Source organism: Harpia harpyja, chromosome Z (assembly GCF_026419915.1).
Source record: "Harpia harpyja isolate bHarHar1 chromosome Z, bHarHar1 primary haplotype, whole genome shotgun sequence".
NCBI classification, from domain to species: domain Eukaryota; kingdom Metazoa; phylum Chordata; class Aves; order Accipitriformes; family Accipitridae; genus Harpia; species Harpia harpyja.
The window spans coordinates 62,562,773-62,575,930 of NC_068969.1; positions in this window are offsets into that span (position 1 = coordinate 62,562,773).

A 13,158-nucleotide genomic window follows, 5' to 3' on the forward strand; every position below is an offset into this window, starting at 1 on the left:
TGAGGCCCTGGGAGCCGGTGCGGGGGCACAGGCTGCAGATTCCCCATCTGTGCCACATCTGAGCTGGCTAACGCAGTGGAAAAAGAAAGCACCCAGCGCCTGGGTCTCTGAGGAGGTGATGTGCTATGCCTCCCTCCTCCCCAGCAGGGCCGAGGTAATGCCGCTGTGGGCCAGGACGCAGCTGGTAGCAAAAGCTGGGTTTGAGGGGAGGGCTGGTGCTGTGCCTTGCAATGCAGCTGCCCATCCCCCGGCCCTGGGCACCCAGGTGGCAGCTGCAGCCGCTGCACTCCAATTTGGGGTTTTTTTCCCCTATGTGCATTGAGTTTAGAAGAATTTGACCTTTTCTCTCTGATCCAGGCATCTGGCCTGAGTCACCCAGACATTTAGGCTGCCGGGAATATGCTCTGTGCTGCAGGACTGGGAGAGGAGAGCATTTTCTAGCCTAGGGGAGGATGATCCTGCAAGCCTCTGCCACGCTGGCATCTAGCTGTTGGTTTGCTTCACTCTAAAGGAGAGTGGTGGGGGTTGGCACCACCCATCCTGAGATTTGCACAGGGGAAGGTGGTATTTCTCACACTATCGCACAAGGGTTGTGTTAAATCCCAAAACATTTCTGTGAACAGGCAATCAGCAAAGAAATGGGGTGGGTTTAGTGCATTTCTGAAGGAAATCTGTATTTTTTGTCCAAAGGCTTGATTTAAGTTTCCAGTTAGTTATATCAAAAAAATGTTTGCAGCAAAAGCTGACACAAAAACTGGTGGCTTGCTAAGTAGTTACGAGGGCTTGTCACAGCTACAGAGCACTCTGAATTGCCTAAGAATTTAAGTTCAAGCATACAGCATGTATTTTGACACAGCCCAACCTAGAATAAAAAAAAAAAGACAGAGGTAGGCACCCAGCAGTCAGCCTCTGTGAAGACGGCAGTCAGTCAACTCCACAGGATGCCCAGCCTGGGTCAGTGGCTAAGCTGCTGCAAATCCTCCAGCCAAGGGCAGTCATGGGGAGCAGGGAGCCAACACCAGGCAGGCTGTGTCCTGGGTGCTGGCCTCAGCTTCAGCTAGGTGAACAGGACACAGGAAACCGGAGGCGACATCAGAAACTGCTGGCCACAGCAGATAGCAGCGTGAAAGCACCACAAGGGATGGCTGGATCTCACAGCTTGGTTAAGGGGGAGTTGTGTGAGAAGTGGCCAAACTGCACAGGCAGTTCCTGGGCTTATTCTGGGGAGTCGGAGCCTTGCAAGGCCAGTGGTGCTCTGGTAGTCCTTTCAGCTGAGATTGTCTAGGTAACAGTATTGAAAATACTGTGTTTGGGTATGCCACGTAGCAAAACTGGGACACAAGGCAAAAAAGTAATTATGGTGGATTGCTAAACTGTTCGCAAGGAGTCTTGGATGGAAAACAGGAGGTCAAGAAACAGGAAAATGGGTAAGCCAGTCATGCGGTGTCAAGGGGCTGCCGAGGTGTCTCCATCAAGCAGCCCCACACTTGATCACCAGAGTGCGAGCAGGGCAGCAAACAAAACCCATTTTTCTGACCATATCACATGGATCAAACCTGCCTCTGGTCACAATGTGGGACAACGGGGTGCTTTCCCTCACCAGCAGGACAGCACCTGGGTGGAGGCATGGATTGAGCTTCATGGCATTGCTGTGTCAGTGCCTGTTCCAGGCAGCTCGCACCAGCCACTTCCCACCACTTCCTAAAACAAACATTAATCATCTGGATCAAAAATTCGTGCCTGAAAATACCTTCTCTCACCACCCCACCCCCTCAGAAAAAAAAGAGTGTATCACAATCAGTCGTCTGTAAAGAATAACCAATGCATAAACTCTGTAATCTTTTGCCTATAAAGGTGCTCTCTTGCTCATTATTCTCTCACAGGGAGATGAGAGGAGTACAGGAAGCTCACTTCCAATTTATTTCTCCTCATTCAAAAGGCAGAAAACCACATGTAAGCCATCATCCAGGTACTTGCCAGAAAAAGGCTCAGGACATTGCATCTCAAATCAAATAGAGATTCTCTTTTTCCATGAGGGAGAAGGCAGCTAGCAGTAAAATTATAATAATAAAAAAACCCAACCAGAAACACCATGATCTGCAGATGGAAAGACTGAGTTAATAATTTATTGGATTTTCCTCTGTGTGTCTGGATTATTTGGGACACAGCTGGGAAAACTTTTTTTTCCCCTTGTTTTACTCAGAAAAACAGAGTCACCAAGTCACCATCACAACCCTTTCTTTCTGAATTAAGGGTGGAAAAGTAGCTGCAACAGCACAAGCAGAACAGCTGATTTGGAGGTAAGGTGAAGACTAGGAAACAACTGGGCATGTGTAAAGAGGGTAACCTTTCTATTATTTCTTAAGAAGAGTCAGATAGCACTAATAAATCTTTATAGTAATGCCCAGGGTGACAGCCATGGCAGGGAATGGGTTAGTGCATGCATGGGCTAGTTAGCTGGCATGGCTGTGAGGAAGGGTATGCTGCAAGCCATGCCAGTATCATCATTCTTCACGTGGCTCTTTCCTCGCAGGTTGTCAGGCTGGCACCCAAAGCTCCCGGAAACTTCCCTTTTAGGCGTTAACTGACTCTTGTCTTGCTCCTTCCCCCATTGACAATTCTCTAGAGTCTTGCCATGGCCAGGACTCCAGGAAACATAATTTTCCCAGACCCTCCATCTCTTGTCTCCAGAGATTTCACTTCACTCCCTCCTCCATCTGACATGTTCCTTGGGACGAAAGGAAATGACCGACATTCCTTGCCTGGGGAGCCCTGTAACTGGCCAAAATCAAAGCATTTGATGGGAAATCTCAGAGGCTTGTTATTCCACCCATCAGTCTTTGGGGATTTCCAATTTGACATTTATCTCTGAAAAACAGGGACTTCACAGCACACGTACCTCCCCTGCTGGGTGAGTCTTTAGAAATCTCCTTATTAGCCCAAGCCAAACTGAAGGACACAGAAAACCCTGCTGAATGTCCCAGCTTTGGCAAGTTTATGGTTACCCCCTGGGTCTCTGCTCTTACCTCCTCTCTTAATCTTAACCTTTGCCCCATCTCTAGCAAATTTCTCTTTTTGGTCTTCTGTTTAGCAAAGGGCTGCAGGGTCCTGAAATCAGCCCATCTGCAGTGGGTCTGTACCTTCTGAGCAGGCCACCAGTGACAGCCAAGGGCACCATCCCCTCCCCAGCAAACAGCCACAGCTTCTGGGAGTTTGTACGGGACTGATGAGCCCACAGCAGGGACAGGTCATTAAATCTTTTCCTTGCTGACTCCTTCCAAAAGTGGCAACCCCATGCAGCATTCATTGTGCCACCTAAGGGCCATACTAAATGCTCTCCAGAGCGAAGAACCCACGGAAGGGTCCCACTAGGGTGAGGTTGGCCATGTTCTTCCCAAGCACCTCCAAAAGTGACAGAGAAATAGTTGGTTACTCCTGGGCTGCCAAGTCCTACTGAGTTCTGCTCCTGCTGCTCCCCAGCACTAAGGGTGCAACCCAGCCATCTCTCTGGGTGTGAGAAAGCCCTCCATCCTGTTTCTGACACAGAAGCAAGAGGCCAGGTCTAGGAGCCCAGGATGCTCCAGCAATGGGAACGCCAACAGTGGAGGCAGGGAAAAGCAAATTTCAGCCAGTTCCCAGGAGCTCAGTGTTGTTTCTGTGTCTGGATCTGTGCTAATGACGGAGGTTTCTGGGGATCAAATCACCAAGACTTCTTGCCTTTCCCACCTTGCCACATAAAAGGTAAAGGAGAGAGTCACAGGTTGGTTTATTTGCAGAGTCATCCATATGGCAAGGGGAGATCTGGCCTTTGGGAAGATATGAGGGGTTTTCACTGCCTTCTAGCACAGAGCATGCATCACACTAGCACCATCAGCTCTGCAAGTCAATCTGACACACACAGCTCCTCAGCTCTGTCCCAGAGGATACAGGGCCTAGCAGAAAAGCAAAGGAAGAATGTAAGGAAAGAGAGACCTTCCTCTCTCAGACTGAAGCACCCAGCCATATGTTCATCAAGTCAACAGCGCTTTGTTGAATCAGATTAATTAATCAAAGGCCATCTCAAAATAAGTCTGCAAAACCTTTGCCTAAGCATGGTTACAGGTGAGGGGAGCACACTGTATTTGAGCAGAACAGAAAAGCTCCAGGTGGTCTTTTCCCCTCCTGAATAACATATGTGACTCTACAGAATGGTATTCCTTTCTAGGGAAACCTTAGCCAGTCTCACAAAAATCATTCTGGTCTTGACCTCCAAAAGGAGATGCCAAATACTGCAACTGTATGGTATGCTATGGTCAAGGGAAGCTTACAGTTCAAGCCAAGATACTGTGGCTTTGTGCTTTTGGCTTCCTTAGACACTGGCATCCTCCTGTAAAGTCCCCCTGTATGGTTTTCCCCTTTTCATGTGTGCCTTCTTTCTCCTGCTACAGATGGTTCAGACTGGACTGAGGCTGCACACCAGACACCAAGCCAGTGAGAGGTGAGGGGAAGGGAACATTTATTCAATGGCCTTTTTTTTTTGGTAGCAGCTTTTTACAGCACTACCAGTATCTGGAAAACTCAAGTCAGAGGATGACTGCTGCAGCCACAACTATGGCTGCACTGACATGCAACAAGCAGCCTTCAGATTCAGGCAAACGTAAGCCACATCACCCCTCTGTCCTCTCCAAAATGAGATCATTATGGCCCGCAACTCTGGCACGTTCATACAGCAGCCACTGCCTGAAATGCTGCAGCCAAAAAGGGAATCAACATCACTGACAGGAAAAGTACTAACAAGACCTGCTTCCTCTGCTTAAACAAAGCTGCAATGGGTGTCGACAACAAACAGCTGGAAGTGGCCGGGTGCATCCATATCCCTGCCCAGCTCACAAATGATGGGTGGAAGGTTAAATGGCAACAATTAAGCATACTTCACTGGGACAGAGTAAGCCCAGCCAACGTGAATGGATCGATACGACTTTGGTTGGAAGTGGAAGGTCTCTGCTGGCAGGTCTTTTAGCAGATTTTCTAAACAAAGGAAGACGCTGTTCATTCCCACAACAGAGAAGGGGAGCCAAAGCTGAAAAAGACTCAAGCCGGAGGTATCGTGTGTCCGGCTGGAGCATGACACCAGAGACAGCCAGTCTCACAGTGCAGCACCATGGAAACAGCCACGGTTTGTAGTGTGGAGGGCTGTATCACCAGGTGTGGGGGTGCATGGCTTTTTTTCCTTCTGTAGCTGGTTTCCTGGGGCAGCCTGCTGCACAAGCTGGCTGCACAGCCTCCTGGGCTAACATCAGCCTTGAAGAGTCATCTGAAGAGATGGAAAGCCCTAGGGGAGCAAGAGCCCCGAGGTACTTGGGAGGACAGAGTGAGAAGGGAGGCATAGCTTTGCATCAGATGACATTGGCATTACCCACTGAAGCTGTGGGTAGAAAACGGGCTGCCAGGGAAAGACTCCTGTCCTCTCTTCTCATGTAAATCTCCTACAGTTTCCTGCTCCTCTCCAAAGCAGGACCCCAGACCTCCTTTCAAACTCTTCCTCTCTCTCTCCCCCCTCCCTAAATGTCAACTCAGCATGCATCATCTAAATTTCCATCCTCTCCCTCACAACCAGCCCCACCACCTGCTCCTCACAGCCCTGGCCTCCTACAGCACTCAAACCCAGACCCCAACACAGGAGCTCTCAATCCCCCTGCCCTCCTGCTATATACCACTGCTGCTCCCTCGGGAAAGGGTCCCAGCCCCACTGCCATACGTCCCCAGTCTCGTGCTCCCTACCTCCCCAGCAATCCTTTATCTTCCTATTATTGCTCCTTCCCCAGCTAATTGTTCATTCCCACCCTGTCCCTGGCCAGGGATCAACCCTCTGTCAGTGAGGTGGGCACAGAGACTCAACATTCAACATCACTTGAAGCAGCAGGAAAGCAGTAGGAAGTTCCCACCCGCCCCACTCTCATTCCTGCCCACCATTGGGAAGTTGTGCCAAATGCCACATCTAGCCAGGCCCACCCTCTGCAGACAGAATGCTCTAGCCAAGAAGCATTGTTTTCCATTTGAGCTTTTTTTCTACATTTTTTCCCCCACATGAATTGCTGCTATCACCTTTGCTCCCCCCACCCTTTACCTCAGCCTTACTTTTCCATCAACAACTGGATAAAACAGCTCCTGCCTGCTCCTGTGTTATAGCCCTCAGCATTAGTTTTTACCATTTCCATACATCTTCCTCTGCACCCTAGATAACTGTACTAAAAGCCAGGCTAGCAGGCTATACAGCATCTATCTCTTTTCTTCCCCTTAATTCCAGGAAATCCTCACCAGGAGTGCAGAAGGCAGGAAATGGACAATAGCATGTGATCCAATCACCTGCAAAACAGGTTTTATCTGAACAGCCGAGGGCATTGGTGGGCATTGCCTATCATTTCCCACTCCCTATCACTCACCATCTCCATGTGGATCCAGCATCTACAGGTGAAACAGATGTGCTGCTCCTGACTCCCTCAAATCCAAAAATCCTTCTTTATTCTATTTCCAAAAGCTTGATTTTTTTTTCTTTCAACATCATACTGACTTTTTACAACTCCATCAAACCAGCTTTACAATTCCATAGCTATCTCAAGACCAAATCCAAGTCCAAATTCAGCCCAAGGGAAAAAGCTGCTCACTCCCACAATTATGTGTTCTGATTCTTGACAATTCTTTTCCATTTTTATTTTTAAATTAGGATGCTAGATTTTTGATAGCTGGTGCAGAAGCAACATACTGTTTTCTACCCTTTCCTTGATGTCAGAAAGACTCGTCCCCAGGCTTGAACAGCTTGCTGGATTCCTGTTTTCTGAGAGAAGCAGAAGATGAAGAGTTACGTATGGTGATGAAGTGATAACTGAGACAGCTGTGGGAGATACAAGCTTGGTTCAAAGCCTGCTGGAGTCGGTGGAAAGCTATCACTCACTGCTTTGGCCTTTGGAGTCTCCCTTGGTTCTAAAAGCTTTAGGTTCTTCCCAAACTTTGGATTTCCAATGGCTGTCTTAAAAGTCAATTTTTAGTCTGATTCTGATCCTGCTGAGCACATTCAACCTTTACTGCTTTGAGCAGTAGTGGCAAACAGTCAGCTGTGCTCAGGATGAGGCTGTTGTGCAAATGTTTTCAAGTGCAGGGCAAACAATTCTTAATTATAGTTTTTCATACTGACAGACTTCTCTGAAGTCCAGGGCGCACACTCATGAATTAATCCTCCTACATCACTTGTCAAAAAGGCAAACCCTAGCAATCTGACTTCTCAGATGAAACAACCGAGGAAGAGAAGTTAAATGACATGATCAAACCACAGATGCAAGTGAGTGTTACAGTCAATATGAAAAGGCTGCTCTTTGCATGGCAATAAACCAGATGTCTTTCAGCTTGGCGCCTCTCAGTCCCTACTAAACACACGGTTCAGTCTTACTGAAGATAGTCATATACATGAAATTAGGCAGGCACACAACTGCTTTATAAAACTGGGACCCAAATATCTCAGATTCACATTCACATTTTTAGATGCTGGCCAAGCCCAGTGCTGAAGAGTGATGTCCAGTGCATTTACCATACCCGAAGTGGCCACAAAATAGCCAGTCAGCCCAGGTATCTCAGGAGCGAGCTTTGCTGAACTGAGCCCCCAAGGAGGGCTTGAATTTCCCCAGGCTGCCTGAGCTTGAGCTGTTGGAACTGAGTGGAAAAAGAAGAGAATGATATTCCCAGGCACTCAGGTTTGTCCCTCCTCCCTCCTGCTTGAATGGGGAACACCTTTCAATCAGTGACCTCAGATTAATAAAAGTGACTCACGTTTTGGATTTTAATTTGAGGGGATTATCTGAGTTGGATGGGAGATTTTAGTCTCTTTCTGCAAGTCAGTATTTGTCAACATGTTAGCAGATCCCTTGATACCAACAGAAGATCACTGTTTTCTATAGATAAAATATCAAGGTTCAGCTTTTCCAAAGAACACCTCATGCAGCAGTTCTTTAGACACACCTATGGGAGGCAGACGGATTTGCACTGGAGGTTAACAACAGCCAAGAGAACAATAGAAAACCCTTCTACTTCCCATAATGGGAATGTGATTATTGCTAAAATAACTGGTTTAATGATGGACTTGCTTAAATAATGGCTTTGATTTCCAAAGAAAACAAATACTGCAGGCTTATGATGAGACGCAACTACCATATCATCTGGTGCCATGACAGGAATCCTTTTTGCATTTCCTGCATCCTCCCTGCATTTCCTGCAGGGAATGCATTTTTGGAATGCAACATGAACATTGCAAAGGCAATCTTTGTATCAAGGCTATGGGCGTCAAACCATACAGCTGCACTTAATGCAGCCTGCAGATTTGCAGGTACCTCACCAAGGATCTCTTCTGGATATAAAACATTCAAACACATGGAAAGAAGCATTGTGCTATATGCACTGAGGTAACCTGGCAAAAAGAGATTGCCAAAGATCCTTTCTTTCTTCTCTTTAGAAAGCCATGTTTGAATTGAATAAAACCAGCAGATCCCTAGGATCCAAGGGATGCTTTACAAGAATTGGCAGGGGCTGGGCACAGACTCCAGCAATTTACTTGGGCCAGTGTGTGTGGCTAGAGATCTAGTGGAGGAAGGTAGTGGAAGTGGACAGATCGACATCATCTGTCTTAATGGCCACCACAAGCATGGGTTCTCCTATAGATCAGAGCCCACAGAAGGTCTGGGAGATAGTAGAATGCACACCGCACAACCTGTTGTCTACAACTAACGGATCAAGCTGCCAAGATCTTCTCTAAAGATGGCAAGACAAGCCACCAGTCAAAAACTCCCCACATGGACTGGAATCATCCTTAGGGGATGGCACTATGTAATTCAAATGATACTGCAGTGACAGGCTGGACAACTATGGGGAAAACTCATATCCTTGGAGTGGACTGGAGAATGAAAGCCATCCTGAAGATGAACACAGTGGAATGCTTTCAAAGACCAGGGCGTATTGCAGTAAATAAGGTACAGTACAGACCACCCAAAACTATTAATATAACTACTGTTTACCCTGTGGGAGAGACCAAAATGTGCAGAATGCTTTCTAAGCATTGCTCCATACCCAAAAAGTTCCCAGTTCAATCTGAGTGGTGGTTTTTTTAAAGATGATGTTTTGCTATGAATCGCATGAAAAAGAGGCTAATAAAGGTGTCCTGGAAGGCAATACTTTGTACTGAGATTCTGCAGTTCCCCCCTTGCCATATCCTTTAACCCATCACCTTAGCTTCTCTCTCTAGTCCCAAAAGGCAGCACCATCACAGATGGGGACCAAGCCCAGTCCTTCTGAATTCAGTCCTGTCCTTCAACCACAAAGGTGTCTTCATCTCCTGTGCTCACAGTCTGCTGAAACAGCACTCACAGCAGTGCTGAACACTGAATCAATGAGGATTCAATCAGACCAGCCTGGGCAGGGATTTTATATTCAGGGTGTCCTCCCAAGGAGTCTGCTGGATTTGGCCCCCTGATTTTTGAGGTGCAGGCTTTCTTGAGTGCCTGACTTGAGCAACTCACCAGCACCAATGATTTGATTGAACAGTACTCAGTTTAGCCTGGGTTTCTATGAAAACAGGAGCTTACAGGTTATGCTACCTGTTATCTGTTTGTTCATCTCTCTGCTTCCCGTAATATCTTTTGAACTGGTTAGCTAATTCCAAACAAAAGTAGGAGTAGGACAGAGGTCTCAGGGAAAATTAGGTTAATGGAAATCAGCACTTTATTAATGCTTGTTCCAAGGCAAAGACAGGGAGAAGCACATCCCTTTGGGCAGCAGTCAGCATTGGCAAGTGGTCCACTCATCTAGGCACTTTTTTTGCCTGCCAGAGGTAGCCACCAGGACACAAATGAGAGATGGTAAATACTAATAGGAGTGCATGAGATAGGGCCAAAAGAGTGAATCCGTAGGAATGGAGACTTCACAAAACATTGTACTTTTTGTTACGATTGGTAGAAGTTCCTTGTGATTCATGTGCCCTGCTAGCAGGCAAAAAAGGCCATAGTTTTCCTGGTGATTCAACACCAACAACACAGCTGGTCCCTTTGAAATTCTGCCAGCTCTAACTAGAGGACTCCATTTTCTTTGCTGGCAGAGGGAAGAGCTCGTGGTTACCAAAGGCCAACTCTTTGGTAAACACCCAGGTTGCTGCCTCAACATCACAGAGAAGGAATTATGAAGAAAACAGCTGAACTAAGTTATGGCATGGCATTCACCGTTGTCCACCCTTTCCCAAGCCTGTGTCAATCCCAGCAAGAACTTCTTCGTGGCATATAGGGGGCAGAGCTGCATTGCAATGTTTAATCCTGAGGCATTCCTGGCTGTTCCGGTACTCACTCAAAATGTAGAAGGCTCTTGTGGCCTTTCAGTGACAAAGGACTGGCTCTTGGCAGTAGCTGCTTGTTATCAACACACTGTAAAAATCTCCAGGTATAAATATGAGTTAATTTCTCTCAGAAATTGACATTATCTTAGGCAAGATATCTGGGGGGAACCCAGAAAGACAGGTAGTCAAAAATGCCTCAACCTTCTTTAATCAGGAAAGAAAAGGCTACAAGCCATCTAGCATTTCAGAACATGATGGCAATTAGGAGGGATGGTAATGCATGCGTATATTACTCAGCATTTGGTCAAAGTGTTACCATTTTACAAAGTGGTATTTTTACTGGTTTTGCCCCCAACATGTCAAATAATCCCTTGGAGCAGAGAGCAGAGATCTGCCACATCCCTGCTAGCTGTGGACTGAGGGGTTTCTTTAGATTGTTTTCCCATTGCCCTTTCTTGCTGCATGGACCCCGCATGTCTCATGGACTGTTACTCTGTGGTCCATATTCCACACGTTAAAAATGCTAATCTAGCCCATACCAGCTGTGTGAATGCATGAATACCATTTTAACTGCCCCTACTATTTCCACGCCTGTGTGTCCTACTTTCTCCCAGGCAATCTTTTAAAATGTTTCACTATCTTAACAAGTGGAAAACATCTTATCTAAATTCCCCTTCCTGTAATTTCAGCCTGCTGCTTTTAGCTTACCCACCATGGACAAAGAGAACAGATTATGACTTTCTCTCCTGAAGCACTCTTGTAATTACATGAAAAAGGATCATATGACCCCCGAGTCGCCTCTTCTCTAAATTAAAACAACCCTGGCTTTTGTTCAGCCTTCCTTGTAGGTCCTGCTGCCTGTGTAACTTCTTTGTATTGAGATAGGCCTACCGGCCAGATAAAGCAAAAACGCAGCAGTCTACCTTCTCATTAGAGCTGAGCAGTGATTACTGCAGCTACCTGTCACCAAGTGTGAAAAAAATGTTCCGGGCCTATAAACCATATATTTTTGGGACTCAGAGCTAGAAATACATAGATTCAAACTGAAGTTCTGCTGCTGCCAGTCTGTCTGGTCCTAGGCAAATTGAATCCCAGTTCACAGCTCTGCCACTTGACAGACAGGTCTAGAAATAACAATTTGCTTAACTTAGCATAGCATGACGAAGGTAATATAAAGTTGGAGATTGTGCAGATGTTGTAAAGTCTGGTGGAAGAGTTCGCTGTTATGACAGACTTCCATGTGGATAGGTGTTCTCTCTTAGAAGTTATTTTTTAAATTTTTTCCTGAAATACTACAGGTGTCTTTAAAAATCAAAGTTCTTTAAGACTGACTACATCAAACTGCTGGGATATCAGTAGCTTCCAAGCAAATGTGGGGAAGTGCAGGACTTCAGTATACCAGGAATCTCATGGGTAACTATTGATATTTGAAGCCCTCCAAGTAATGATTAAACCAATTTGCCTAACATTGCTGTGACACACAGCTTTGCTAGTATCAAGATGTCTGAGCCTGCTGGGAGGATTCTCTCTACAGTAGGTGTACTCCTCCTCCCTAGATGATTACAAGTATCAGAATGCTTTCTGGTTCAGGCTGGTCTTTTCATTTTTGTATCACTGCAGGAGAGATCCACGTGGAATCACTCAAATGCTTACTGATAAGACTTTTCCTCCAGACTGGAACTTTCTACACAATCACCTTACTTTAGTTGTACTGGCCAAGAGACTCTGTATCAAAGCTTCGTATGGAGCTTTATAGGCTTCCTAACTTAAAAAAGAGAAGGATTTGGTTTGGTCTGGTTTTAATACATTAAATTATAAGAGAGATCTCTCTGCAAGAACAATCACAGAGAGCACAGTTTCAGAGCATTTTCTGAAATAGTGTGGGCATATTAAAAGACACCAACATTGCTTCTTTTCACTCTCTATTGAAAGGATGAGTCCCACATGGGTAGATGTAAGCAAGCAAAAAGAAGCCTGTATTTTTTTGTAAAAGGGAGTGGGCACTGATGTAAATGACAATCTCCAGGTGAGCCAAGCCCACTTGCAAACATTCTTCACGTTGCACATCCACTCAATTTGTATCTGTCTACCTGCAGTTTATTCAGGCACTACAGTCACTTACGTGTGGTAGCAGGGCTGCTGAGGTGTATCTCACAGCTCTTGCTGCCTAGTACTCTAGGGATTACTTTGAGGAGCATGGTGACAGAACCTGTCTGTTCTGCTCCCAGCCTCCATCTTTGTAGCCCATCAGTTTATTTAACTGAGCTATACCCTGCTCAGCATGTTCAACCTGTGTTAACCATAGCTCACTCACAGGTAGATGAAGTAGTCCAGCATATTGCACCAGGATTCAGATTGGAAGGACAGAGATGGTGATGACACCATGCCAGACAGATGCAGAGGTAGCTGACTAGTACTGCTGCAAATTTCCCTTGTGCGATTAGCACAGACCTGCAGTTCATCACCCTAAGGAGCAGCAATGCCTCCTGAATTTTAGCAAGAGACATTGTATAACAGGGGAACTTCTCATCTTGCAGTACCAAGACAAGCAAGTTTTCTAGGGCTTGAGGGAAGAGCAACTAAGGCAGAAACAGAGGCCTACTATCAGTACTCATTTCAATGCAACTCCAGGCAAAGGAAGCCCTGAAAGAGGTTATTTATGGAGACTGGAAGAAGGAACAACTTTTCCAGGCAAGTGGGACAAGACTGTTTTTCTACAGAAAAGAGATGTTTATCTAAGCAATGCATCAATAATTAGGAGAGGTCAGTTACTGGAGTTGATAACTCAGCCTTCCTTAGAAATATCACTTATT